Genomic DNA, 27,678 nt, shown 5'->3' with positions numbered 1-27,678 from the left:
ATATATATATATATATATATATATATACAAAATAACACACACACAAATATAATTTTAATTATCTAGGTTTTTTCTTAACCGTCAAGAGGCATCAAATACCATAACAGCTGGAGACGCAACCATCGACACTGCCCTCTTCACTCCTCATAACCACCGTTGTCAACATATTATTTCGTTACAACATTCATCAACAACTGATATCCCTTCCACGTAGCCACCACTGCCTCCCATCACTATGTGTGAGACTTTCGTCGATCAAAACAAAAGATGTCGAGAGTAACGAACGAGGAAGACAAGAAGTCAGTCGGAGATCAACGTGATCACATCAATTTAAGGTTAGGGTTTATCTTTTTGTTTCATTGGCATTATGACTATTTACTCTGTTCGTTTTCTCTTAAATTCTTGAAAAGATCGATCATTTAGTTACTATCACACGTTAGATGAAGATTATTCTTTGCTTAATGTGTATTCGTCTGGTCTCCTGGTTTTGGTTTTGTATATAAACATTGTATCGACCCTTCATTTTTTTATATCGATTCTTTGCCTTTGGCTCAACTTTTGTTTTCATAAATCTTTTTTATTTATTTGGGAAGATGTAAAAATTGGTTATGTGATTTTGCATTTGAAATTAAGCCTATTGAATACATTATGTCTTTGAAAATCTTGGAATTGTATTTCTTAGGAGATAATATACTAATATTGTTATTAACGTATCTGTTGTATTTTGATAGAAAATATAAGTTAATTCTATAGCAATTTATGATTGTTTTTAATGTATTTTACACTTTCATGATACATATATTGAACTTCATGAATGTGTGTAATAATTGCAATTTAACTATCATAAAGTAAGTTGTATTCTAAATACACATATGTGATCATGTACTGTAATGTTGATAAATGTACGTATCACTACTACAATTTGTTCAAAGATCAACTTTTTTTACATTTGGTTTATATAGAAAACTTTTTTTTTTCTGTGATAACTCTTGCCGGTCCATTTGTTGTGATAACTTTTGCAATGGATTTTCATTGTTTTGTTATAACCTTGGTAATCAATATTTATATATTTCTTTTACTTTTTTACATGTTACATTCTCTTTTTTTAGTTTGTTTATAATTCTAAATTTTCATTTTGCATTGATATATAATATTGGTGACGGGTCATTCTGCCAGAATTGAATCCAATTTTGTCTGAATGAAATTAGGAATTCAATTCTGGTCGAATGGAATTATGATATTTTATCAATAATTTGTGCATTTTCTATAATTCTTGGTTATGGATTTTGGTGCAATTCACAGGTCTTCAGATTTGTACAAAAAACTTTAGTTTTTTATTTTTTATTTACTAATGTATTATTGGGTTCTAAACTACAATTGGATTTGGTTTCACAATTGCTTGAAGAAGGGACTGCAAAATTAAAAGTGATTCTCATCAACAATATTCTCTTAGAATGTATTAGTGTCATTTGTTAAATTTTGATGTTTTTTTTTTCAATTTTTAATCATTCTTAGTTTTATTCTTTAACAATAAATGTAATTATTAGCAATTGTTACCTATATTCTTTAAGAACTAGTGTAATTTTTGTTTTTATTCTTCAATTGATGGTTCAAGAATTTCTTATTTTTCAAGAAGTTCATTCCGTCAGAATATGTATTCTGTCAGAATATTTATTCTATTATGGTTCAAGAATGTTGTAAGATACTCATAAATATATTCTGTTAGAATGGTCGGAAATAAAAAAATTATTATCTATTAAAATCATATTTTTAAAATTAAAAGAATTAATAACTCCTAAAAATCTGAAATTTCCTTTGTTAAACATAGTTTAATTGACTAAAATACGATTATACTAAAATTTATATAATTATATAGTACATGATATCTCATAGTAATATCATACACCCTCAACTATTGACCATTCATTTTATTCATCTATTAGCTTTATCCTTACGACCACACAATAGATCTCATCTATATTATAACCTAGACATATATATATATATATATATATATATATATATATATATATATATATATATATATATATATATATATATATATATATATATATATATATCAGTATTGTAAAAATCGATTTAGGCGGCCGATTAATCAGGGATTAATCGCTAGACGGTCTTCAACCGAATAGGATTAAGACTAATCGTTCGGCTTAATCGGTTTTGATCAAAGGGGGTCAAAGACAGAGTTAGACGATTCTAATCGGTCCTAGGCAATCCTAATCGGTCCTAGGCGACCTAATAGGCCAAATTTTCAAATTTCCAAATTTTTAAATATTAAACCAAAATTTTCAAAATTTCAAGAGTTCATAGTATTTCAATGTTGAACTAGTATATAAAAAAAATAAATAAATTTTAAAGTTTTTCTCCATAATTTTGAAAATTCTATGTTTTTAAATATACAAATACCCAAATTTACTTCTTTTCATAAGATATATTAAAATTTGAATAACTTTTTTTTTTTAATTGGATAATAAATTGTTGTACTTGTTAAATTTATAATTAAATTTTTATTCTTATTTATTTATATTCTTACGATTAAAGTTAGATTTATAAATTTTTGAATAATTTTCTTAATAATTATAGGCGCCCAATTAATCCCCGCCTAGCTGATTAATTCCTAGATCCCAGTCCACCGACTAACTAATATCTAACGTTTTCTGCAACATTGATATATATATATATATATATATATATATATGTGTGTGTGTGTGTGTGTGTGTGTGTGTGTGTTCAGGTTCATTTAAGACTATTCTAATTTTGTGAAACCGTAAGACTAAATCTAAAAATAATTTTAAAATGCAAAATAAATGAAAAAACCCAAAAATTCTTTTTTTAAATATTATTTTTGGAACTTGAATTAACTAAAAAAAATATAAAAAATTAATAAAGATCCCGTTTTTTTTTTTGAAAAATACGTGAAATATTATAAATAGAATATTACACTGACATATTCTAAAAAATAATTTTAAAATGCAAAATAAATGGAAAAATCATAAAATTCCTTTTTTAAAAATTATTTTCAGAACTTGAATTAATTAAAAAAAATAAAAAAAATTCTTTTTTTTTGAAAAATACGTGAAATATTCTAAATAAAATATTACACTGTACATATTCTAAAAATAATTTTAAAATGCAAAATAAATGGAAAAATCAAAAAATTCTTTTTTTAAATATTATTTTCGGAACTTGAATTAACTAAAAAAAATAAAAAAAATAAAAAAAATATGTCTCACAGTCTCACAAAATTAGATCGTCTCACATGAACCTAACTATATATATATATATATATATATATATATATATATATATATATATATATATATATATATATATATATATATATATATATTATTTCAAATATTCGATTCTCATTTTTATAACCAGAGTCAATTCGAATATTAAACGATTTTGTTTTGTGTATGAACAAATTTAATTTTATATTGCTTCATGAAGTTTTATTGTCCAATAATCACATTAGATTTTATCCGAATATTAAAACAAGTTATTATTATTATTATTATTATTATTATTATTATTATTATTATTATATATATATATATATATATATATATATATATATATATATATATATATATATATATATATATATATATATATATATATATATATATTATGTCTCAAAATGTTATTGCCCAATAATCATAATTGGCCCAAGGTAATCAATAACCCTACATCCATAAATGTGAGAGAAGTCATACACTCAACATTCTTATCAACGAAGAAGAACCGATTTTTCATCTATTAGGTAAAATTTACGTATGAGATCTTTCATCCATGTAAAAGAATGATAATATTTAATTTGATATATAATTCAATAAACATTCATAAGTTAAAAATTGTGAATATAAAAAAGAACTTGTGAATCACACTAAATCTTACCAATATCTGTTAATAAGAAAAGTACATTTGAAAGCAAATTTCATTAGAAAAACTTTGTTATTTCAAGATAAATGAAAATAAAATATTATATTTGTTTTATTGATAATGAATACAAGTTTGTATAATTAAAGAGGAAGTGGGGTCAAAGGAATCCCAAGGGACAACACTATCCCATGACTCTTGCCTCATCCCTCTTCCGCGGGTCGTCGGGTTACAATTCTGCACGTTCATCATATACAGTTTACACATACTCTTCTTTTTCCAATGTAAATTTAATCCATTCATACATTAATTTTTATTAAGCTTTTTAGCTCAATGATTTTTTATTTTTTTGAAAATGCTAGGCCTTTTTTTGTGAGATTTTTTTATTCATAATAACAATAGCTTGAGTGGTTACAAGCTATCAACATTTAAGTGATTTTTTTTTTTTAAATTGATGGGTCCTATATGCAAAAAAAAAAAAACAAAAAACAATTGTTATAAAAAGTTATATAAAATCAAAATTGATCGTCCCATATCTAAGTTATGTTGGGGATTTTGGAACGTTAAGATGTTGAGATGTGATGAATAAGCTCAACCTAAAAGAGTAAAAGGTCTCTTTTTAAGCTATTTTATCGATAACCAATAATTAACTAGATGGAAATCATTTGCGCCGTTGGCGCTATGTCTACTATCTTGTAGTAGAACATGTCTAGTATAAGCAATGAGTAAACGTCTCAAAGAACTTCTTCCATTATCAGCCAAAGCAGGATGACCAATAATGTTAAAAGGGAAATCTTTGGAGGGAAATCCTACATATGAAAACGTACATATGAATTAGGAATTAGGGGTGGCAATAAAAATAATGTTTATTATAATCTAAGAAGTCAAGTTAATTTCAACAAATCCCTTTCATGAATCACATACAACAGAGCATACTAAACACACAACAAAAAATCAGATTCACCAAAATCCAAATGAAACTGTGCATATTTCCTTTTCTTGTTTAAGAAGTTTTTGGAGTTTGTTGTAGTTAACCGTTGTCCAAAATCAACATACTTTCAAATTTTAACAAAGTAATTTAACTTTCATCCATTATAGCAACCTACATTACTCATTGATAAAAAGAACAAAAAGTAGATTGTTATTTTTCTGAAATTTATTTAAATTGATACCTGTGTAGAACCGGTTTCATGATTTTCTATAGATGCCTCAGTTGTCAAAACGGAACTGCAACCATCTTCATTGGTAAGCTGAAATGAAATACAATGACCCTAAATCAGAAAGATAATCAGATCCTAAATTACCTTGTTGTATCAACTGGAAAACTTAAAGTTTGTCGGGTAAAAATATTAAAAATGTTGTTTCGGTTGATAGCATTTTCACCATTTTATCAGTTTGTTAACTGAATTATATAGATGTAAAAACCAGTTTTCCGAAATGTCTTTTTTCTTAAAAAAATAAAGTTAAAATACAGAAAAAACATTGCAAGTTGAAGTAGTCCGGACATAGAAATTAGAACTAACCATTGTTCTTCTACTTATGCTGCATCGTCCATTTGAAACATTAAAATCTAGTGAATGCCTCACTAAAATTTCTTGTGTCAAATAACAGAGCACATAAAAAAGCACATACAATTTGATTTACTTCTTCCTCGTGGCCTGTATTTTTATTCAAAAGGAAACAAAAAAATCAGATAGCATACAAACAGGTCACTAGATTCATAGCTCACCATATATTAGAACCGCGCCTATTGTTCAATTTCATCATGAATCCATCTTGCTTATATTTTGAAGGATTCTTTTAGTTCCCTTTAATATATGTTGCATAAGCCTTCAACTTGGAAGTCTGGAACATCCATATCAGTAATCAGAGTAGAATCTGAAACCTGTCACAAATCTAACACAAATAAAACAGAAAAGAGAGAGAAAGGGTTTTATAGAAAGAGACCTTATGGCACACCTATTTTCTTGTGGGGTTATTCTTTTGAAATCACATTCAGGTACAACAGCTGCAAATAATTTCAAAATGGGTAAATCAACACCATCAAAAATTCAATAGTCGGTTCTTTGCAACTTATCTGTTTTCCATTTCAATATCTTTAATAGGAAAAATGGTTTAGCTTAGGAGTGACCCTCGCCTTTTTCCAAATACCTAGTCATAAAAATATATTAAATAAAATCATATTGGCCTTCAAACAGATAAAAAAACGGAATAGGCCGAGGGATAGAGCAGAGAAAGGATTCTCTACTTTGTCAATCATTTTATAAAAAAGCAACATAATACGAACAAAATTTCCAGGAAGATCATCTACCTTTCCCATTCTGGTACCTTCATAAAGATCACTAAAAAATACAAAATTAAATATATCAACCTTAAATCTTATGTTTTATATGTGTAGATATATTAGGTTTATAGACACATATAACATACCTAGCCACCATAATCCCTACTCCATCTCTTTGAAAGAGCTCCTTCAGTAGCACTCCAGATATACTCCCATCTAGCAAATCAACTGTCTGGACACCTCCCTAATATAAATTAAAAAAAAACACAATTAGTAATGTTCATTAAGTTAATTTATACAAAATTAATAATTATTTTAATAACTGACTCTACAAACAAAGGTTGCAGCTGCCAACTCTGATAAATACCCATTTGATCTTGGAAAAAGATAATCTATTAGTCTGTAAACTGCAAAATTGCGCCAAAATATAATAGATTATTTTGTAACTTGCCCTTATATTAAACTTCAGAAAATAATAAATAACTGATTGGAGAGTTATTATTACCATTATAATAAAAAAATGATGGGGCAATAACAACTATTATTTTACTTTTTCAAATCAAACCATAAAAGTTTCTAACATTTTCCAATTTTAACCATTTTAACATATTATATTACATCTGACTCGCGTTGTTTTTTCTTACAAATCAACAATATTTTATTTTTTCAAATCAAACCATAAAAGTTTTTAACATTTTCCAATTTTAACCATTTTAACATATTATATTAGATTTGACTCGCATTGTTTTTTCTTACAAATCAACAATATTTTATTTTTTCAAATCAAACCATGGAAGTTTCCAACATTTTCCAATTTAACCATTCTGACCTAGTATAATAGATTTGACCGTAATTTTCCTAATCAAACATAGTGACCAGTTAAATCTCGTCAAAATGGTTATATTGTAAAAATATCCAACAATTTTATGGTTTGACTAGAAAAAAATAAGCATATGTGGCCAAAGTAAACTACAGAGATATAATAATGTTCTTTTTTGTAACTTACTCTATGTTTAATTTCAAACAAAAATAAAGACACCACCAAAACGTTATTGGTACCATTATAATTTATTAAATAGAAAATTACAAAAAAAAAAAAACCACACACACAGAGAGATTATATTTTGTGCAATTTTGCCTTTTAGCTACTAATAATATATATTTTTTCCGAGCAAACAATAAAAGCTTTGGACATTTTCCAAAATATAAGCATTTTAATAATAGGTTTCATTGATGTTTTCCAAATAATTCATACTGATTTGGTCAAAATAGTTAAACTGGAAAAATGTTTGAATTTTTTTTGGTTTGATTGGGAAAAGAAAAAGTATAAGTGGTTAACTCACAAAAATTATGCAATTATAACGGTTTTTCTGCAATTGACCCTATGTTAAGTTTCAAACAATGATAAAGAAACAATTGAAGGGCGTAATTGGTACCATGCGATGAAGAAGATCCTGCTTTTTGGGACATTTTCTGATGTCATGAAATCAAAATCAAAGACAGCATATCGACATTCATCAGCAGGGAGACATGCTGCAAAATCACCATACATTCTCCAAGCTTTTCAACCATCACCTGCTTTTGTTTCTCCTCGATCTTATAAATGATGAAACAGAAGGTCCTTTTTGCCTTCAAGTCCATAAACTTTAGGTTGCAGTCATCATGCACAGCCATCCCTGATGCTGCATTGGCCTATCAATCCACCATCATAACATTAACACCTCACTGTAAAAACCAAATTAAAAAAAATGGAAAATTAAGTCATTTGTGTAAGCAACAGAAGTGACAAAAGGAAATCTCAGATATGTTTCTTAATTAAAAGGAAAAGTCAATGATAGTATTTTTTTTCATTAGGATGCCATAATGCCATGTTAAGTTACCTGAACACCGAGTTTGTCTGGTTCAAGAACACATCAACAGATCTGTGCGCGGATCCAAGAAAATCAGGTCTAGAAACAAAAATCGACTAAAAAAAAGGAGAGCCAATGAAATGAGGAGTGTAGGTTTTGTTTTATTTTATGTATGTAACTAAAGTATAGACAGTAAGTAATAATGTACCTTCGGTGATTCTGATAAAAGTTGTCAAGCTGATAATAGACATATATGATGGGTCTTATACAAACAATCCTATGTGTGCATGCAACCCTAGTATTGGATCTATGTTTTCACTATTAGTTATACAACTTTATGAACACAAAAAGAAACCTGGCATGCTACTATAATTTTCGAAATTCATATATAAAGCTAGAATACATACCTTTTGTTGTTATATAGCAATAACAACTAGTTCCTTGAATTTCCTTAGCTCTTGAAAGCAAGTACCACAAGTGTAGTACCTCTAATGGAGTCACAAACACCATATGCAACTTGGATGAAGAGGAGAAGAAAAGGAGGCACCAAAAACGGCTGGAAACCCTAATGGAAGTGTTGTTCACGTTTTTGGGGCTTAAGGGTCCCTTTTATACATGTAGGCTATTAGGGTTTACAACTAGGAAACCCTAATCTGACTGCTTAGGCCCTAAGCAGCCCATGGACTCCTTAAACATATCCCTTGGACGATTTCTAATGGGCTTCCCATAGAATTCGTTCAACCTATATATTATTAGGTGATCCATAGCCCAATTATAATTATCTTATAATTACAACTTCAGTCCCCTAAGTTTAATTAATCTCTTTTAACCACAAAATTAATTCTTAATTAATTCTTGACCAATATTAATTAAACAATATGATTTCTCCTTTAATATATTATTCTCATAATATATTAATAAATCATATTTAAACCTTTCTCTCCTTAAATCATCCTACATATTGCTATGGTGAAGGCAACCCAAAAGGACCATGCTCATAATCGGGTCAAGTACATACCAAAACAGTTATGGACTTAGACACTAATCCAACAGTCTCCCACTTGGATAAGTCTAATAACTATTTTCCGTATGACTTCAAAACCTGATCAGCAATCGTAGCTTTCAAAAGCCGTTGTCAACTCTGATCTTATCAGATAGCGTGTCCTCTAGATAAGGGATTATATATTCCTCCATTCTCAAGATATCGTATAGACAAAAGACACGAATTTCAATCATTCTCTCTATACTGTTTCCCGACTTCCGATTCATGACGACTGATAACAGACTACAATTGAACACATCAACTTAGTCCCGGCTTGGCCAAGCGCTTAGGTGTCATCACTAAATCTTCGAGAGGCCCACATATATCGCTTTTATCCCACTTTGGGTAAAAGGAATGGATAAACTTTGACTCAAATGCTCGCTTGCATTTACTCATCGAATCACACACAACAATAAGTTTTATAACACCAAGTTACTGGTGCGTTTACTTATTATCAATGTGCAACTGACTAACAAATAACAACTCACATGTCTCGGTTTCAAGAATATACAATATTATCGTCTCACTAATCACTCGTGATAAAACCATGAAGTGATCCAAGTAAGCGTGGGTTTAATCCAATACTCTAATCTTATCAAAGCACTCATGAACTCCGCAGCAAACTTGTGCCATGTCTAAACACTTCAGACAATCTACAGACACATTCATGACAGTCTTTCTTCATACCTACTCCCAACGTATAACCGACTGTGGATGTTTAAATAACCTAGTTATTATGGAAGTCAAAACATGCAAAGTGAAACATAACAACAATACTTAATCCTATATGGCCCCAAACTTGTGAGAGTAAATAAAACCCTTCTATTTATCCACCATATTGATTACTCATTATTTATCATTTAATGTTTCGGATAATCAACTCATTACTTGAATTATACCAACAATTGTCCCATGCTCTAAACATGCACACTTTGTTTCCTATGGTCCATGCTTTGTGAAATAGATCACCTGAAAACTTTTCCAATGATGCTCATTTCACAATTCCTTAATCCTAATTATTAGTGTAAGAACACAAGATTCTTGCCACTACTAGAATATGCTAGATTCTAACATTTTATGCAACGATCCCTTTGCAAAATCATAGCACAAAAGTCACCAAGACGTAGCTAATGAAATTACAAAGTACTTTCTTAGAAATTGTTACAAGACAATTCCATAGATGTGAAGTCTCACATTCAAAGTACATTCCTTTGAACATCCTTCTTGCATAAAAGTTTCTAATCTAGGAAAAGATTTTCAATATTTACTTCCTAATATGAACACGCTTCCATATTTTCCTCATGACAACCCATTCTTAATAGAATCTTTTCTATTTGTAATGATGTCGATATGGTCCATCCAATATGGAAACATTTCCATATTTTCCAATACTATACTTCCAACTACTCACAAGCGACCAATTCTCGTCGAGCTTTGGATTGTCCTTTGATAGTTGTTTAATTATTTTAGTCAAAACCAATTCTAGTCCCTTTTTCCCTCTAAATGTGCTAGACATTTGGAAAATTTTAGAATGGTAAAATACTATAGCATTTGCAATTGATCCTATACCCAAAGCGTATGGGACACGATGCATAATGTCTTACATAAAGATATGATACTTTACCAATCTTTTGCCATAATATTTTATGTGTCATGTTCTCATAATTCGAACTATGAAGAGGGATGCCGTAATCATAATCATTTTAAGAACACACAATGTATCCTTTGACTGAAAATATTAAAATTTCTTAATCTAAGCTTTAGATTTTGAAACGGAGTATAATATTCTCTCCCTTAATGATAGCAAAACAACTTTTCAACCCATGCAACTTTGCAAATTGAATCTTTGTTTTTCTATAATTAATATTGCTAACTTGCAATACTTTCCATAATAATCATACAATCATAACTTTTATGCTCCCACTATCATGATGATTACTATAAAACATAACACTTATGCTCCCACTAGTTTCGACATGTATTCATAAACATCTTAACTTTCAGAAAGACAATAACTATTGAATTTCTTAAGTCCATGTTTCTAATACTTAGTGCTTTGATAAGCTTTTATCAAGGCTTCTTGAACTTATACACCTTTGCCTTAGATAGTTCATATGTGTGTCTTAACAATTAAGACTAATTGCCAAACCTCACAATTCAAATTATGGAAAGGGATACCGTAACCATGATCGAATTCGAGAATGCAATTTTACAATCACTATCTTCTTAAAATCTTTCTCAGTGAAAGCATTTCCTCACAATCATTTTCATGAAGGAGGAAATCGTATGACACTTAGATTTAAATGGTGTATTTGTTCCTATCCATGTGAATTTGTTAAAACCAAAGTTTATGACAAATTCAAACTCATATGGACTGACCTTTCTTAATCTTGATTTCTTGCCTTATGGTAGCACAGCTACCCACCACGTCTTCCAAGTAGTTAAGAAGCTCACCCTTTCTTATCAATGTACTTTCATTGATCAAGGTCCTTGCTTTTTATGCATTCAAATGAGAATTCATAGAACTCACATGCATAATTAACTCGATTGGATTGGCACAGAATCAAAATAATGTCAACACGATAGGTTGTAAACCTCAACTCGTGCGCTAGTGATGATCGATAAGGTTTATTTGATTTGTTCTTGAAACTTTTTCAAAACATTAAAACTCCCACTGACTTCTTGACATATAAGATTCTCTTGTCAAGAAACATTTCTTGACAAACAAATATTCAAGAGTTAGTGAAGCATTTATCAAGACAAAACACTTCACACAATTGGTCCTAGTTGGTCTTTGTCTTATCCAAGACAGCACAACTTACCAATTTCAAATGTGCAAGAATAAGAAAACTTTTCCAAATTCCACATTTGATGAGTGTTATAAACCTACTTAAGACTTTTCACTCAATGTCACAATCTTGACTCTAAGACTTGATATTGGAACGAAGTATGATTGACTTATTGATATATCCATTTCTACAATACTTGATACCTCTTCTTAGACATGCAAATGCACTAAGACTCACTTAGAGGATCAATTGAGATATGGTTCTTAATCATTAAGACTTCATCATAAAAAAAAGGTACTCTCCCTTCTTCTTAGAATAGAGAAACTTTTATCTTTCTGCCTACTTGATTCTTCTTTATTCGTTCTACTATTCATTGAAACTTTTTCAATCAACTTAGAATTATACTTAATCTTATAAGTATAACCATATTTACTATGCTTTAGTAAATCATGACGAATATCTTTGTCACTCTTGTGGTGGACTTGATCAACACACAACCTTGTGTACTTGATCTCCTTGTCCTTCAATTGACACTTTGCCAAAGAATTAGTCTAAGTTTCCCAAATGTGAAAGTTTTCCTTTCATCATACAATACACATTGCATGATTCCAAGTTTCTGTCCAATTGAAACTTGGGCGATGAGAAGGTCTCCCTATTTGGTACACTTTTGACATTTCCATAATTAAGAATCAAATCCATTTTGCTAATAATAGAAGTACATGAACATCAATTTTTCATATATTTCATTGTAAGGATAAATAAATAAGTCAAAATCAAAATTTATTTTATTGCGGAAAAAACTTGTCCTTACAATGCAATTCAATTGAAAAACTATGTTAACAATCTATTCTAACTCCAAGTTGTAGCTCAAGAATCCATTCTTCAAGTAATGCGATCGAAATCCATTTCTTCATGATCAGATTCAGCTCACTTCTTTTCTCAAGCTTCCTCTCTTTTCTTCGATCCTACAAAAACATCAAAATGTAATATTATCACATCATGTATTAAGAATCTAGAATAGGAACTTAAAAGAGTTAGTTAATGGATTTTACCTGAAGCAGAGCCATACGTCTTGACTCTCCCATCTCTTAGATCTCTCAGGTAATTAGGGCAGCTTCGTCTCCAATGCCCCTTCTCTTGGCAATAAAAGCAAATAGACTCCTTTGGCACAACACATTGGACAATCACAGACTTAGTTCTTTCTGGACTTCCAATGTTGCCAGTGTCCATTGAAGTTTGGGAGTTTGATTCACTAGACAAATTTGCTTGACCAGCACGCCAAATCATTGCTGATTCAGCAGCTATAAGCAAATAGGTGAGATCAATTAGGGTCACGTCGTGGTCCATCATATAGTACTCTCTAACGAACTCACTATATGATTCAGGAAGTGACTGAAGAACCCAATCAACAGCCAACTCACTTGAAATCTCGACACCCAACATGTTTAACCTATCAATGTATGACTTCATCTCTAAGACGTGCGCACACATAGGTTTCCCATCTTCGTGTTTACTTGCCAAAAGGGCTTGAGTGAGCTTGAACTTTTCAAGCCTTTGAACTTGTGGGTCAGGGAGAATAATTGGAGGAGGTGGAGGAAGTGAAGCATGACTCTCATTTCCTTGATCGTATCTTGGAACGTCATCTTCATTTGGAAAGCTTGTTCCAAAGGATTTGGGAAGACCATTGTAAGATTCAGACATCTACAAAACGGGAGAAAATTCAAGTTAAGTTGATTAGAATTCTTGATGCAACACCCAAATGAAACATCAAGCTAGGATCCAACACAATACTCTACAACCTAGAAGAGGGATGTCGTAATCTAGTTGCAGAATATTTGAAGGTAGGTAAATGACGATTTACCAATTTCCACCATGAAAAACGAAAAAGAAGTTTAAGTTTTAAATGAATTGAAACTCCTAGATCTTTTGAGACTCATTGAACTCTTCAATGGCATGTTTAATCTCAATTATGCCCTACTATTCGTGACTGGGATGCCGAGGATCACAAACAAGGTGTAAATAACCATACGAATCACGTGGTGCACCCAATGCTACTATCACCTAATCAATGTGCCGGTTAGCCACACACGCTCCATTGATCTATGATAAGCATCGAGCCACCCTTTGCCACCAATGTCATCCCCAAATTAGTGTGCCGGTTAACCACACACGCTCCACTAACGTTTGACAAGGGTACGAAGTGTAATTCCATGGGTTAGCATACAATTTCACATTTTGCCTAAAGTAACTATGATTTGGGAATTTGAAAAAGCATTTAGTTACTTTGTACTTCATTATACTTATAATGGAAGGTTTCTGTCCTATCCTACCCATTCAGCTAACGACCCTCCACTAGTCAAAAGTGCGGTGGGTAAGAGTGGATACCCATTCAATCGCCATTTTATAGGCAATTTCCTTAAACACCCCTTATAGACTAGCTTCGTGAATGAGGCCTACTAACGGTAAGACTGAATTTTTAGTTATACATATATAATATTAAACTTTTAATGTTATATATAGTGTAAGGGTGTATTTTACACTTTTAAAATACTAGGTGGTTTAAATTATACTTTTAATTAACCAAAATCATTATGGATTTATTAAATCTCTTTTAATTATACACTTAATTAATTTAATAAAACCATAAGGGTTTAATTTGAACTTTTCAAAATCAGGGTTTTGGAATTTAGACTTTCAAAATTTAACTTTTAATCAACAATTTAAATTCCAAAACTTGAGGGCAAGTTTTGAAACTCTTCAAAACAATTAGGTTTTAATCTCACTTAAAATTTTCGAATTTAAGACATTTAAATTAAAATTTTAAATATTAAAACTCTTGATTTAATAATTACCATAAATTAAACAATTAATTTAAATTATTAAATCACAAGGGATTATCTAGATCATGAGGATAAATACCAATTATACATCTAAGATATCCTAATCCCTTGAATCCCTCTCTAAATCTCGAAAATAAGGGATGGGATAATTCAAGATCTTTAATTACCATATTTAACAATTAAAAGATAATTACAAGATATGGGATTATCCAAATCCCTAAAATTTAGGATCTAACCTTGGGGAAGGAGGTAATTTCGAAATCCAAGGGTTGGATAACCCTAGATTTCAAAATCTTGGAGGCTAAGGAAAGGATTTGGGAAACCCTAGAAAAAAAAAAAAAAAAACGCCATCTAGGGTTTTGCAACCCTAATTGCGAAAATTACCTAGCCTTTAGGGTTTATTAGCCATAAACCCTAATATGTCAAGTTCACAAATTTGAATAAAAGCTAATTGAAAACAAAAACCAATGGCTCTGATACCACTGATGGATCTTATACAAACAATCCTATGTGTGCATGCAACCCTAGTATTGGATCTGTTTTCACTATTAGTTATACAACTTTATGAACACAAAAAGAAACCTGGAATGCTACTATAATTTTCGAAATTCATATATAAAGCTAGAATACATACCTTTTGTTGTTATATAGCAATAGCAACTAGTTCCTTGAATTTCCTTAGCTCTTGAAAGCAAGTACCACAAGTGTAGTACCTCTAATGGAGTCACAAACACCATATGCAACTTGGATGAAGAGGAGAAGAAAATGAGGCACCAAAAACGGTTGGAAACCCTAATGGAAGTGTTGTTCACGTTTTTGGGGCTTAAGGGTCCCTTTTATACATGTAGGCTATTAGGGTTTACAACTAGGAAACCCTAATCTGACTGCTTAGACCCTAAGCAGCCCATGGACTCCTTAAACATATCCCTTGGACGATTTCTAATGGGCTTCCCATAGAATTCGTTCAACCTATATATTATTAGGTGATCCATAGCCCAATTATAATTATCTTATAATTACAACTTCAGTCCCCTAAGTTTAATTAATCTCTTTTAACCACAAAATTAATTCTTAATTAATTCTTGACCAATATTAATTAAACAATATGATTTCTCCTTTAATATATTATTCTCATAATATATTAATAAATCATATTTAAACCTTTCTCTCCTTAAATCATCCTACATATTGCTATGGTGACGGCAACCCAAAAGGACCATGCTCATAATCGGGTCAAGTACATACCAAAACAGTTATGGACTTAGACACTAATCCAACAATATATAGGTCGCTTCATATGCTTTGGTACCTAAATCATACACAAAAAGGAGGATTCAAATCAAATTATGACTCACAAGTCACAGATTCTAAAGCTCATTTGCATAATTATTGTGTCTTACAGAGAGGGTTCTATTACAGGTTTTGTCTGCAGCGGACTGTATCACTTCTTGAGCTCGTTGGTGCGCACTCAGCATCATAGCGATCAACAATTTCCTGTCCTGTGTAACAAATGGAGTGTAAATGACTTTTTTGCCCTTTTATCTTTTAATTTATGTTTTTTAATGATTGCATTTTGATGATGTTACATACCACGATACCACTAATGATCCCAATTCCTACATCCATCAAATTTGTGTGATCAATCAAAGAATCTTTAAGTCTTAAATGCATAGAATGCCTCAAATACTCATAAGTACTAAAAAAACATAACATTTCCAATAACTTCTCGCATCAAAGTCGTCACACCTCCTCTAAAAAGCCCACTGACCTGAAAAACAACAATCACACATTATTACTTCAGTATTCCCAAAATCTCTCATTTGTAAAAAAGATGAAAACGCCCTCCTCAAGCATTCTTACCCCTTCGGTTTTTATAGTTTGAATCGCACAATTAAGTGGACCACTGTATTTGCGTGAGGTTGGAACCAGAGAATTAGTACCTTGATTTTGCATCCTACATTGGAGACATTGTGTCAAAAGAATATAGAAAGAAAGATGATAGAGAATGAGTTTAAAAGCTTCTGAATTTTTTACCTGGACATAATATGAAACTGATAATGGATCCAGCAAAAGCAGCTGAAGGGATAATTATATGGGGCTCAGGCTTTCTGTTATGATGTCCTCCCTTAAATAAGTAAAAAGTTTTAAGTTAAATATAAAGATGATAATTTCGATTTTTGAGCAGATGTGGGTATTACGGGGCCATTCACCTCAGCACTCGAAATCAACCGGTGTGGTGGAGTCGGTTTTTTCTACTTCCCCTTTGTTCTTGCGGCAGGTAAAGTCATTGATTTGATTTTCTGGAGATAAGAGAGAGAGAAGAAGGATTCAGGGCGTCGAAGCACCAGCTATAGAACATAGAAAGAATGAAAGAGGATAAAAAAAATAACCTGAAATTGTGGTTTTATACACAAAACTAATGAGAAACACGAGACGATCGAAGCAGGAGTCAACTCGCCAGACCATCGTCTCCAACAGAAAGTAATCTACAAAAAGGGTTCGTAAAACGGAGTGGTGGAGAAAGCCATGGGCGGGTCCAAGAGCGGTGAAAGGAAAGGAACTGGAAGCTGGTTTGGAAGGAGGAGAACAGGAAAAGGGAAGTAAAGAAGAAAGAAAGAACAATTAAGAAAACTGCAAACGAAGACTACTCCTACGCTGCCTTTTTTCACGAATCTGAGGATGATTTTTTCTGAAGATGGAGAATATTCATCCCCTCATGTCCCACTGATGGCGATGGGAAGATTTAGGGCATGAAATGCTTAAACACATAGACCACTTCAATTAGGGTTCACGAATTAGGGAGAGGATAATAGAGATACAGGAGCTGCTAATAAGCTTCACTTGAAACCAAGCATGGCTGAGCGGGTGAAGCAAGTCGGTCGATGTATGACTGGGAAGCGGGAGGTCGAAATGAAGAAAACAAAGACGGATAAATAAATTAAAAGGAACGTTGAAGAAGGTCGGAGAAGGGGTTTCTTGCATCTGATTGGTGAGCCATGGCGGTGGAAACGTAAAGGTGAGGCAAGGCGGTGGAAGATAAGTGTAAAATTTAAAAATTATTATGGCAGGTGCTTAAATTTTGAACCCAAGAAGTCATGTGGCCAATCTCTAAAGTCCGAAACTTTCCTGATGGTGAATCCAAGAAGTCATGTGGCCAATCTCTAAAGTCCGAAACTTTCCTGTTCACCATCCTTTTAAGGATTAATAGTATATATAATGGGATAATGATTTAAAAATGTAATATATTTTTCGATTTTTACGTATTTGGTCACTAAGTTTTTTTTTCGTTTATATTTACCCCTTCAACTTGTTAAAATATATGGTAATATATTTATCATTTTATACACATTTAGTCTATAATATTTTTATACACATTTAATCTTTAATATTATTTTTTTGTTGCAACATAAGTCATTTTTTTTTGTACTTATTCAATACTTATGAATGATTTCTTTAGGATTTTTTTCACGATATCTTACGTGGAACAATCATTAATAAGATGTTTTGGGACTTTTGATGCGTATGTCAATCACGATCTCGACTACTTTGTTGCTTAGGTCATGTGTTATGAACGTCATAACTTCTTCATACGATCTCTGGTTTTAATAATCTTTATATCAATACGTTTGTATTTTAGTATACTACAACTTTCATTAAGATTACTCCAGTTAAAAAATAATATATTTTTATTTACGATCTTTATATCTATATGTTTTTTTATGAATACATGTATAGATGTTTTTTTATAAAATCGTAAGTGAAAATATATTACGTTTTAACGGGTGTAATCTTAACGAAAGTTATAGTAGCCTCAAAAAACGAACACGTGGATATAAAGATTGTTGAAATATGATATCATATGAAGAAGTTACGACATTTAGAACACAAGACCAACGGCAAACCACAAGACCTACACAACCAAGTAGTCAAGATCGCGAAGAACATAAGCATCAACAGCCCCAAAAACCTCATCAATGATTGTCACATGTAAGATGTTATGAGAAAAACCTAAAAAAAATCATTCATAAGTACTGAATGAGTACGAAAACAAAAATGACTTATTTTGAAATAAAAATATATTCAGGACTAAATATGTACAAAAATATTAATGACAAAATTGTACAAAATGAAAAATGTATTTCCCTATTAAGTCATTTTTCCCGGCTAACCTAGAATAAGCGGTCATGAGGACTTAATGTGTACAGTTTAGCAAGTTGAAAGGGTAAATGTGGACGGAAAAAAAAATTCAGTAACAAATATGTACAAATCGAAAAATATATTACCCTTTTAAGTCATTATCTCATAACTAATGGTTCACCATGTGAATAAAATATATTTCAGAGTAAGTTCTAGTTTTGGTCCTTGTGGTTTGGTCAAATATACAGGTTTGGTCAAGCCTTTAGAAAAATTGACAGATCGTGTCCTTTTGGTTTCAAAAAATTACAATGTTAATCCTTGATTAATATAAAAAGACTAGTTTACCCTTTTTAATATCTTTATTCTTTCTCTTTTTATGTGTTTATGATGTGTAATTAATAGAAAATGACATTTAACCGATTTCTCTCTATCTCTCTCTCTCTTTCTCTCTCTCTCTCTATATATATATATATATATATATATATATATATATATATATATATATATATATATATATTACACACACATACATCTACACTCCCTTCTTTTCTAGGTAGCCACCCTCTCCCTCGTCTTTATTCTTTCTCCTCTCTTCCTCTCCAACAAGACTGTTTCATTATAGGAATCACCACATTCAGTTGCACATTTGAGAACACATGTGAACTACACGTACTCTGATGCCACCGGCTCTGCTTCCCTCTTGCAATTGTGCATCAAGCAACACCCACACATTGAATCATCCCTTTTATGGTAAGGCTCTTATTACAAATTGAGTTAAACCAGAAACCTAGTACTGCTTCTGATTTATGTACTGTTATTAGGTTTTGGATTTGTTTTTTTGTTATATTTTTGTTTGAAATGATTCTCATTTATGTTTTTTGATGTATATTATTATTTTGTTTTAATTTTGACTGAGGTACCGAAGTTTGACATGCGAAATTATAATAGGCTTAGGATTGTTTTAGTGGTGTGGAGATGGGACCGATTTTTGAAAGAAATCCCATTGATTTGCAGATGTTAGTGTTTTAAGATCAATATCTTCCATTAGGCCTTCTGGTATGGTCATCACGAGAGCTTTCGCGGTCTATGTGGCCACTAACCACAAATGTGAACACCATCCCATAGTGTTAGTGGTGGCTAGTGGTGGAACACTTTTGTGGTCATGTGTGGTGAGGAGCACGGATCATCACATCCAATCAGCTTCATTCTCTCTCTATTACTCTCCATCTCTCTCTACCTTTCTCCATCTCTCTCTACAATTTAATTAATTAAAAAATATTTTTTTTATTTTACTAATAATAAAATAAGAGGGATATACTGGTGAGTATCCCAATCTCTTAGTGGTAGCTAGTGGTGATGATGTGGCACTCACCACTATAGTGGTTAATGGTGGGTATAACGGATGGCCTTATGTTATTGTTTCTCCATGTATTCTAGTACAAAAATACAAGATTTAATTACAAGATGTGATTGAAAGAACACATAATGATTTGTATTTATTGAGAGAGAGAAAAAAATCATATTTAAAGGGTTTAATGGTGTGGATATGGGAAAGAGGTAAGGCAAGTGGTGGTGAGATGTACGTCATCGAGAGCTGTAAGGGTAACCATAGGCAGTGAGGGTGGTTGGAGGCGGTGATAAAGTTGTAGTGTTTAACAAAAGTATTGGAAAGAGAAGAGGGGTAGGGTGGGGGTAGAGGTAGGGTAGTAGGTCTATGTGGTTTTTATATTTATCAAAAATAACAAAAGAGTAAAAAATAGAAGGGTAAAATCATAAAATACTCCTTTTATATGGACAAATAGACGGAAAGTGTAATTTGTTAAAATCAGAGGAATGTAACAAATCATATCTTCAATCAGAGACCAAAATTATGAATTTGACCAAAGTATAAAGACCAAACCATAATTTACTCTATATTTCATATAAGAAGAAAGAAAAAAAAAGTTGATATTGTCAATCTCATGATCGACTTTTTATATCCATCCTACACAAACAATTGATCATGACATATATGCTCCTAGGTATTTTTTCATTCAAAACTTATGTGTCAGTAATTGGACTTTAATTTATTAAAAATATATATAGAAAAAACTTATATATTTTTTCTCTATAACTAAATATTAATGATTATATATTTTTTTCAATGTTTTTAATTTTATATTTTATTTTAGAATAAATTACACGGTTGTTCCAAGTAGTTTGAGAAAATAAGCTAATTTAGTATAAATATCATAACACCTATGTGCTTGGTGCATACGATTTGTTTTTCTTATCTACCTGGTCTTTTTGTCCAACTTCGTTACATTGGAGTTGTTAGTTTATGACATGTCAACAACTTTGTTACATTGGAGAAGGTGTAACACCCGTCTTGCAGAATGTATCAGTTAAGGATTTATAGGGTCAAAGATAAGGTTTTTAGGAAAAAACATAGTGGCACTACGTAGTGTATGGAAGACCACGACGTGGCATGGTGCTATTGGATTGTGTATCTTGATTAACACCATGATGTGGCAACAAGGAGGCCCCAACATGCTAGCTGCTACAACCCAAACCCATAATTTTCAGGGTTTCACCCATATTTAAAGCCATTAACTCCAAGATTAGGGCATCATATTCAACCTCTATTATTCCTTTTCGAAACCTCTAGCGTACGTGTGTGATGGCATCGGGTGGCTGGGGCTTCTGTACGTTGGGAGTACATATGTGTACGCTTAGCGTACGTATGTGAAGGCATCGAGTGGTTAGGGCTCGTATGCTGAGCGTACGAGCATGTACGCGGGGCATACGTGGTGGATTTCTAAAACCCTAAATCTTTGCCTTGCACCCTATTTAAGAAACCTTATATCATTTGGACCAAATCCTAATCAACCTCCATAGCCTCATTTCGTCCCTTAACCCCATATTTTCTTGTGAGTGTGATTCTTGATCTTAAAGAGTGTTTTGGTGGCTATTTTAGAGAGCATTCAAGAAGGAGAAGGTGGTGATCAAGTCTTGGGTGTCATTAAGCTTCTAGATCCTACATCTAGTTCATCTTGAGGAAATTCTGAAGGTATAAAGTCATAACCTTGTCATCTTTTTGTTAGTTTGAGCTAGGGTTTTGTTATGAAGTCCCTTTTTGGTTCTTGGATCCTCTCTTGTGAGTTCAGGAACTCCAGAGACTAGGATAATTAGATCTAAGCTCTTTAAGTATGCTTGATACATAAAGATGCCATCTTAAAGGTCGTTTTGATACCATGTATGAGTTAGAGGTCTTAAATGAGGTCTTAATGGGAAGAATGAAGTATTGGGGACCCTTATGGAATGCAAGGGTGATATGTGTATTTTTATATATATTTTTATGCACTTTATCTTAATATTTTGGCCTTATTTATTTTATTTTAGAACTAAAAAGTACTCATAATGCTTTGAATTATGTTTTGCAGCTATTCGTTGTCGATAAAGCACAAAAGAAAAGACTGAAGCGGAAACCGGACTTCAAAGCTTAAAGGAATCAAATTGCTGAATTAGAGGATTACACCCCGCGTACCTTAAGGGTATGCCCCACGTAAAGACTTGCATCAGATAATTTCAATCGCGTAGTTATCTTGAGTACGCACCGCGTAAACCTAAGTACGCCCAGCGTACTTAGGTCGGCTACAAAGACTATAAATGACGATTTTCAGCTAACCAAGAAGGAGGATTCGACTTCTAACCTAATTTAGTGGACAATTAACTTCTGTTAAGCTGTTTTGAGGGTCTAGAAGGCGGCCGGAAGGCCGTTAAGCTAACAGGAGCAGAGATCTGAAGGATTGGAGAGCGGATACATGTCGGTAATCATATGAATTGCTAACGTGACCATGTTTAGCACTCCATTATGGTACTTTTTGTATTTAGTTTCTGATTTGGGTGTAAAAACCTTTTACTTTGTGTTTACGATTGAATGAAGCTTTGATTATTAGACTAATTGTTATATTAAATAATTTATTTGTGTTGAATTTATCTTGCCAAGCTTGTTCAAAGATCCTCATGTGTTAATGATGATTATTTTCTATTAATTGTTAAGTGAATTAAGTTGTATGAACATCTGCTTGATTTGCTTGTCTCTTATGATTTTTGATGACCATCGAGATTATAAGACTAGAAATAACGAATATGAAACTAGGATTAACTTGGGAATAAGTAAGTTAATGTGTGAGCCTTGTTTGATGACCATCAACAAGAGGTTAATTAAATGTTTAAATTAACTATATTTACAAGTCTTGCTCGATACGAACTGAAAACTAGGAAGCATGTTAGTTTAATCAATTGATCACTGTTTGAATTGACTTGTTTGCTAAAGGATTAGTTATAGTGAACACGAATCTAATCATTTTAGGAATCGGTGAACATGAATAAATGAATTTGTGTATGCAATTGTCTATGTTTTTAAGGTGGAATTTGTCTAAACCAAAGTACCTGAAGAAATTTTTGTTTTCCTGTTAGTTTATCGAGGATGGTTAATTAATTATTAATTTGAGATTTATTAAACTATTTCTTTTATTCTTTTCGTGTGACCTATAATCAAATATATTAAATTAATCCACCATTCCCTGTGATCGACACCCGACTTACCTAAGCTATACTGTAATCTGACTAGGTACACTGCCTATAAGTGCATAGTTAGTCTAAGTTTGTTAGATTATAAATATTAAAATTAATGGGTACTTTCGTGCACATCAAATTTTTGGCGCCGTTGCCGGGGAACGGTTTGTCATTAATTTAGTTTATTTGATTATTCGTTATTTTTTTTAGTTAGTTTTTATTTTTAGTTTGATTTTCGATGATATCATTTCACTTGTCGGGAAGGTTCTTGTTTTTATTTTTTGCAGGAATTTGGGATTGTACACATTGCACGACTTTACTTTTTGCATGGGTTTCGAGAATGAAAGCGATTAGGGAATTCTTGACCTGCTTAGCCTACTACTTTGTTGATTTGTCCAACTCAATCCATGAGGTGTAGTATAGCAAGGCGTATTGTGGTGGTTAAGTGGAAGACCGAGCTCTTGCTGTTCTTGACTAGTTAGGTCACTTCTTGTTCCGCTTCTAGTTAAAGGTGCAAGGAAAACAAAGGAAATATTCTAACGGGTCCCGAAAGTGGGTGTTTTCGCAAACCAATTCTTGCATGCAAAGGTTTTTGATCAACCATTGTTGTTTGATCTTGACAAAGATAAGTGATTATGACATCTCAATTTTTTTTATTCACTCATCGTGAAGTCATCATTAGCTAAAGAAATTAAAAAGAAGAAGAAGAAAAATAAATAATTATGTTTTAAGTCCCTTAATTAAATAATTAGAAAGAAAAGGAAGTTAAATCAAAGGGTAGGAAAAATTTGAAAAATACAAATTACGCCCTGCGTAAGTTTAATTACGCCATGCGTAACGTGCCCCGGATCGCGAATGAACATTTCAGGGGGTTGAGGTACGCCCCGCGTACATAAGCGACCAGGTAAATATCTCTTGACTCTTTGACTTCGCTGTTATTTTCAAACCCCTCCTTTCTCGCATACGCTGTGACGGAAGAAGCCTCCTAAAGATCCTAAATTCTTTTCCGTTTCTTGTTAAATCCAACACACAAGTAAGTATTTCGGATACTCAATAGCTTGGATTTATGTTTAATTTGATGAAATAACATGCATTTAGCTTTTGCTCGAAATATAGGGTTCATAGTGTTCTTGAATTAGGGCCGATTTCGCTATTATGTGTTCTGGTTACCACTTGAATGAATCGATTTCTGCCGACTGATTAAACCCTAGGACCTAATTTTGTCTTAATCCCGTCCAGCTCCATCGATTAAAGCTTGGGGTCGCACGCCAAGCGTACGCCCGAAAAAAGAAAAAAAAATCGATTGAATGCCCTGTGAACTTTTTCTGTTAATTGTTTGCCAATCTTGAATAGATCAGGAACTAATAGGGGATTGATTTATCTTTTTGGTCGTAAGTTTAAAGGGTGGCTCCGATTTTTTTTTGTTTGTTTTCTACTGCCTTGAACCTCAAGGTTGGTTCCCCCATGTGTTTGACCGTACCCTTGCGAATTCGAGTTCTTGACTAACTTCAATTTTTGACCGTTATGCATGTTTCCCTTATAAATGTTTTCTAATAGGCAAAGAATTTACAGGGATTGATTCATATTGTAAGGGTGGTCCCGTTTTTTTACTGCCTTTGGACCACTCGATTTGAACTTGTGTGTTGCCCTTGTTGTGTTCATTTAATGTGGGTTATGATTTTTGCACAAATAAAGGGACCGACACAGACCTGTGAAGCCTAGACGTACGCCCAGCGTACGCTGGATGTACGCCCAGCGTACTGCCCCTATCAAGCTCCATTTTTTTTGGTTAAAAAAAATCTATTAATGTTGCCATATTTTGTTTGGTTTTGTGTTTTTGTTTATTTGTGCAGATTATGGCTCGAAGGACGCAAAGGACCAACCCACCCGAGGATGTGACCGACCATCGTTTTTTACAATTTCCGCAAACACTGAGCGATGCTACCCGGGCGCGTTATGTCACCAACTTGAGCCTGCTGCTCACAAAGGAGATTGATATTGCACCCTTATTCGAATGAGAGTTGGCTACCAGGACTGGACTTGCTACATTGATCCAGGAATTTTTGCAATACACACACTCGGACGCGAGTGGTGTGGAATTGTTTGTGTGTCAGGGATGGGCGCGTTTCTTCAGGATCCAGGAGCCGGTATATCGGGAGTTTTTGCTGGAGTTCTATGCTACAGTTTCCTATGATCCTAGGAAGGCACTCGATGACAGGACAACCTTTGATTTCAGACTGGGAGGAGTGAGCCGGGAATGCAGCGTGATAGAGCTTGCTACTCGGGTGGGTATTTACACAGCCGATGAGACGAGGAGTGTCCACTTCCCAACATTTCTTGCTGACTGTCTCACGGACCGGCCAGAAGACTATAACGAGAACACTTTTTGGGCCGAGATTATGGGAGGAATTTATACACCATCTACCGCTCGAGGGGGGATGATTCGGTCTACTACATACCGAATGTTGCACCGGTTGATTTCTATGTCTCTCACGCATCACAAGAATAGTGAGAGAGTGCCTTCGATGGACCTGTATTTCCTATGGGCACTAGTTACTCCAGGGAGGCACCTAAACCTTCCCATCGCGTTAGCTGCATATTTGGGATGGAGGGCCAGGGGACTTCGGGGAGATAGCCCGATATGCGGAGGGCAGTTTATCACGCGGTTAGCTCGGTCATATCAGTTGCTAACGCGTGAGATCACGGGATCGATGGTGTTTCACGACATGAGGCCGATGAGTCTTCAGCTATTGGAGTCGATGCGCGTATTGGAGCGGGGTGGAGATGGTGTTTTGAGGGTTCGAACAGATGATGTGGCTGATGAGGAGGGTGCCGCCGAGCCACAGCCGAGACGGGTCCAGCAGCGTAGACCTGCTCCTCGGGGAGCGCAGCAGGGACTTGAGCGGGAGAGTGATATGCGCTACCTGGCTCAGGGCATTGACCGTCTTAGCGAGTATGTTGCACATGTGGACGCGCAACAGCGGTGGCAAGGGAATGCATTGAATGCATTCTTTGCCCACCAGGGTTTCAGTATTCGGTTCCCTTTCCACCACCATTCCAGTCACGATTTGATGGGGCCGGTACTTCTGGGACACAGCCACATGATGATGGAGATGACGAGTGATCCTTTTGATTTTGTTTATTTGTTTTGTGTTATTTTTAGTTTAGTAGTATTTGGTCTGTAATTAAACTTTGATTTAGTTTGTTTTACTTTTGTTTTCCATGTTGATGCTCTATGGTTGTTTAGATTTCTGCAGAATATTCGCCCTTAGGAAGCTGGCAGTAAGTTCAGCAGCTAGGTCCGACTGTTGCTAGAGAGAGCCATGTGAGAGTTCGAAGATTATAGTCAAGACCCACAATTTGTCATAAGTGTGGGGTGCATCTTTATTAGAGTTGTATTTCGACGCGAGGAAGAAGTATCGTTCCGACTGTCACGACGTGGTTGACACTTTCCCACGTCATGGTTATTATACATTGCATCTAATTGCAATATTTTGCACCACATTTTCGAAAATGGCGGTCTTGATTTTATTTTTCGGCACATTCAGAAGCAGCAGTTCCAGTTTTCAGTTTTTCAGCAATATTTGAAGCAACATGTAGCATCCCCATTCGATCTCGCCACAACCACCCAGGGGAGTCTGTTCCTTTTTCTCCTTTTTATGTTCTTAATTTGTTTTAGCATACAATGAGGGCATTGTATGAAATAAGTGTGGGGTAGGGGGTCGGTAAAAGTAAATTATAAAAATGAAATAATAGTTGGAAATTGCTAGATTTAGGGAAATTTAAAAATTTAAAAGAAAACTTGAAATAATAGTTTAATTTAGAAAAATCTAGTGATAATTTAAAATTTTGCTAATATTGTATGAGATGATACGATGAGAACTCAAATGTTTAGTTGAGCCAATATACGTTATAGTGCATTTGTGGCTTCCCTTATTTTAGTGAAATCATGGAACAAAAACATAATCCCGCTCGGTTTGAAGGATGCAATATGTTTAGCAGCCTAAACCTGAAATGTATCCAGGAAAATTATTATCATTAACCAATAAAGGTTGAGGTTGAGCGCCTCTGCTTAAGCATGTAGGTTTTGAGTGAAAAAAGAGAGGTACATGTAAAAAAAAAAGAGAATTACGAAAAAGTTTGAAGAATTTTGGAGCAAATAAAGTGAAAATCAAATGATCAAAATTCCAAGAAATTCAAAAAAGTTGAAGATACCAAGAAATCAATCAATATAAGGTGGTGAATTCAAAGAAATCAAAGATCAAATTAT

General features: G+C 33.1%; 4 long non-coding RNA genes across 4 annotated transcripts; all 4 read right to left on the bottom strand.

Annotated features, from left to right (window-relative positions):
* Window positions 1–4,572: 4,572 nt before the first annotated feature.
* LOC145036899 (uncharacterized) lies at window positions 4,573–7,718 on the bottom strand. The gene is made up of 8 exons (XR_013678582.1): window positions 7,627–7,718; window positions 6,337–6,434; window positions 6,218–6,248; window positions 5,854–5,914; window positions 5,636–5,751; window positions 5,430–5,564; window positions 5,079–5,156; window positions 4,573–4,715 (listed from the first exon to the last, which is right to left on the bottom strand). It is a non-coding gene; the product is annotated as an uncharacterized LOC145036899 (long non-coding RNA).
* Window positions 7,719–7,747: 29 nt separating this feature from the next.
* On the bottom strand, window positions 7,748–8,295 carry LOC145036896 (uncharacterized). The gene is made up of 3 exons (XR_013678579.1): window positions 8,249–8,295; window positions 8,071–8,112; window positions 7,748–7,915 (listed from the first exon to the last, which is right to left on the bottom strand). It is a non-coding gene; the product is annotated as an uncharacterized LOC145036896 (long non-coding RNA).
* Window positions 8,296–15,990: 7,695 nt separating this feature from the next.
* Window positions 15,991–16,315, bottom strand: LOC145036897 (uncharacterized). The gene is made up of 3 exons (XR_013678580.1): window positions 16,302–16,315; window positions 16,112–16,210; window positions 15,991–16,020 (listed from the first exon to the last, which is right to left on the bottom strand). It is a non-coding gene; the product is annotated as an uncharacterized LOC145036897 (long non-coding RNA).
* Window positions 16,316–16,749: 434 nt separating this feature from the next.
* LOC145036898 (uncharacterized) lies at window positions 16,750–17,409 on the bottom strand. Its single transcript, XR_013678581.1, has 3 exons — window positions 17,102–17,409; window positions 16,922–17,011; window positions 16,750–16,836 (listed from the first exon to the last, which is right to left on the bottom strand). It is a non-coding gene; the product is annotated as an uncharacterized LOC145036898 (long non-coding RNA).
* Window positions 17,410–27,678: the final 10,269 nt, after the last annotated feature.

Source organism: Lactuca saligna, chromosome 3 (assembly GCF_052625555.1).
Source record: "Lactuca saligna cultivar CGN05327 chromosome 3, ASM5262555v1, whole genome shotgun sequence".
Lineage (NCBI taxonomy): Eukaryota > Viridiplantae > Streptophyta > Magnoliopsida > Asterales > Asteraceae > Lactuca > Lactuca saligna.
This window is presented reverse-complemented; position numbering and strand designations above follow the sequence as displayed.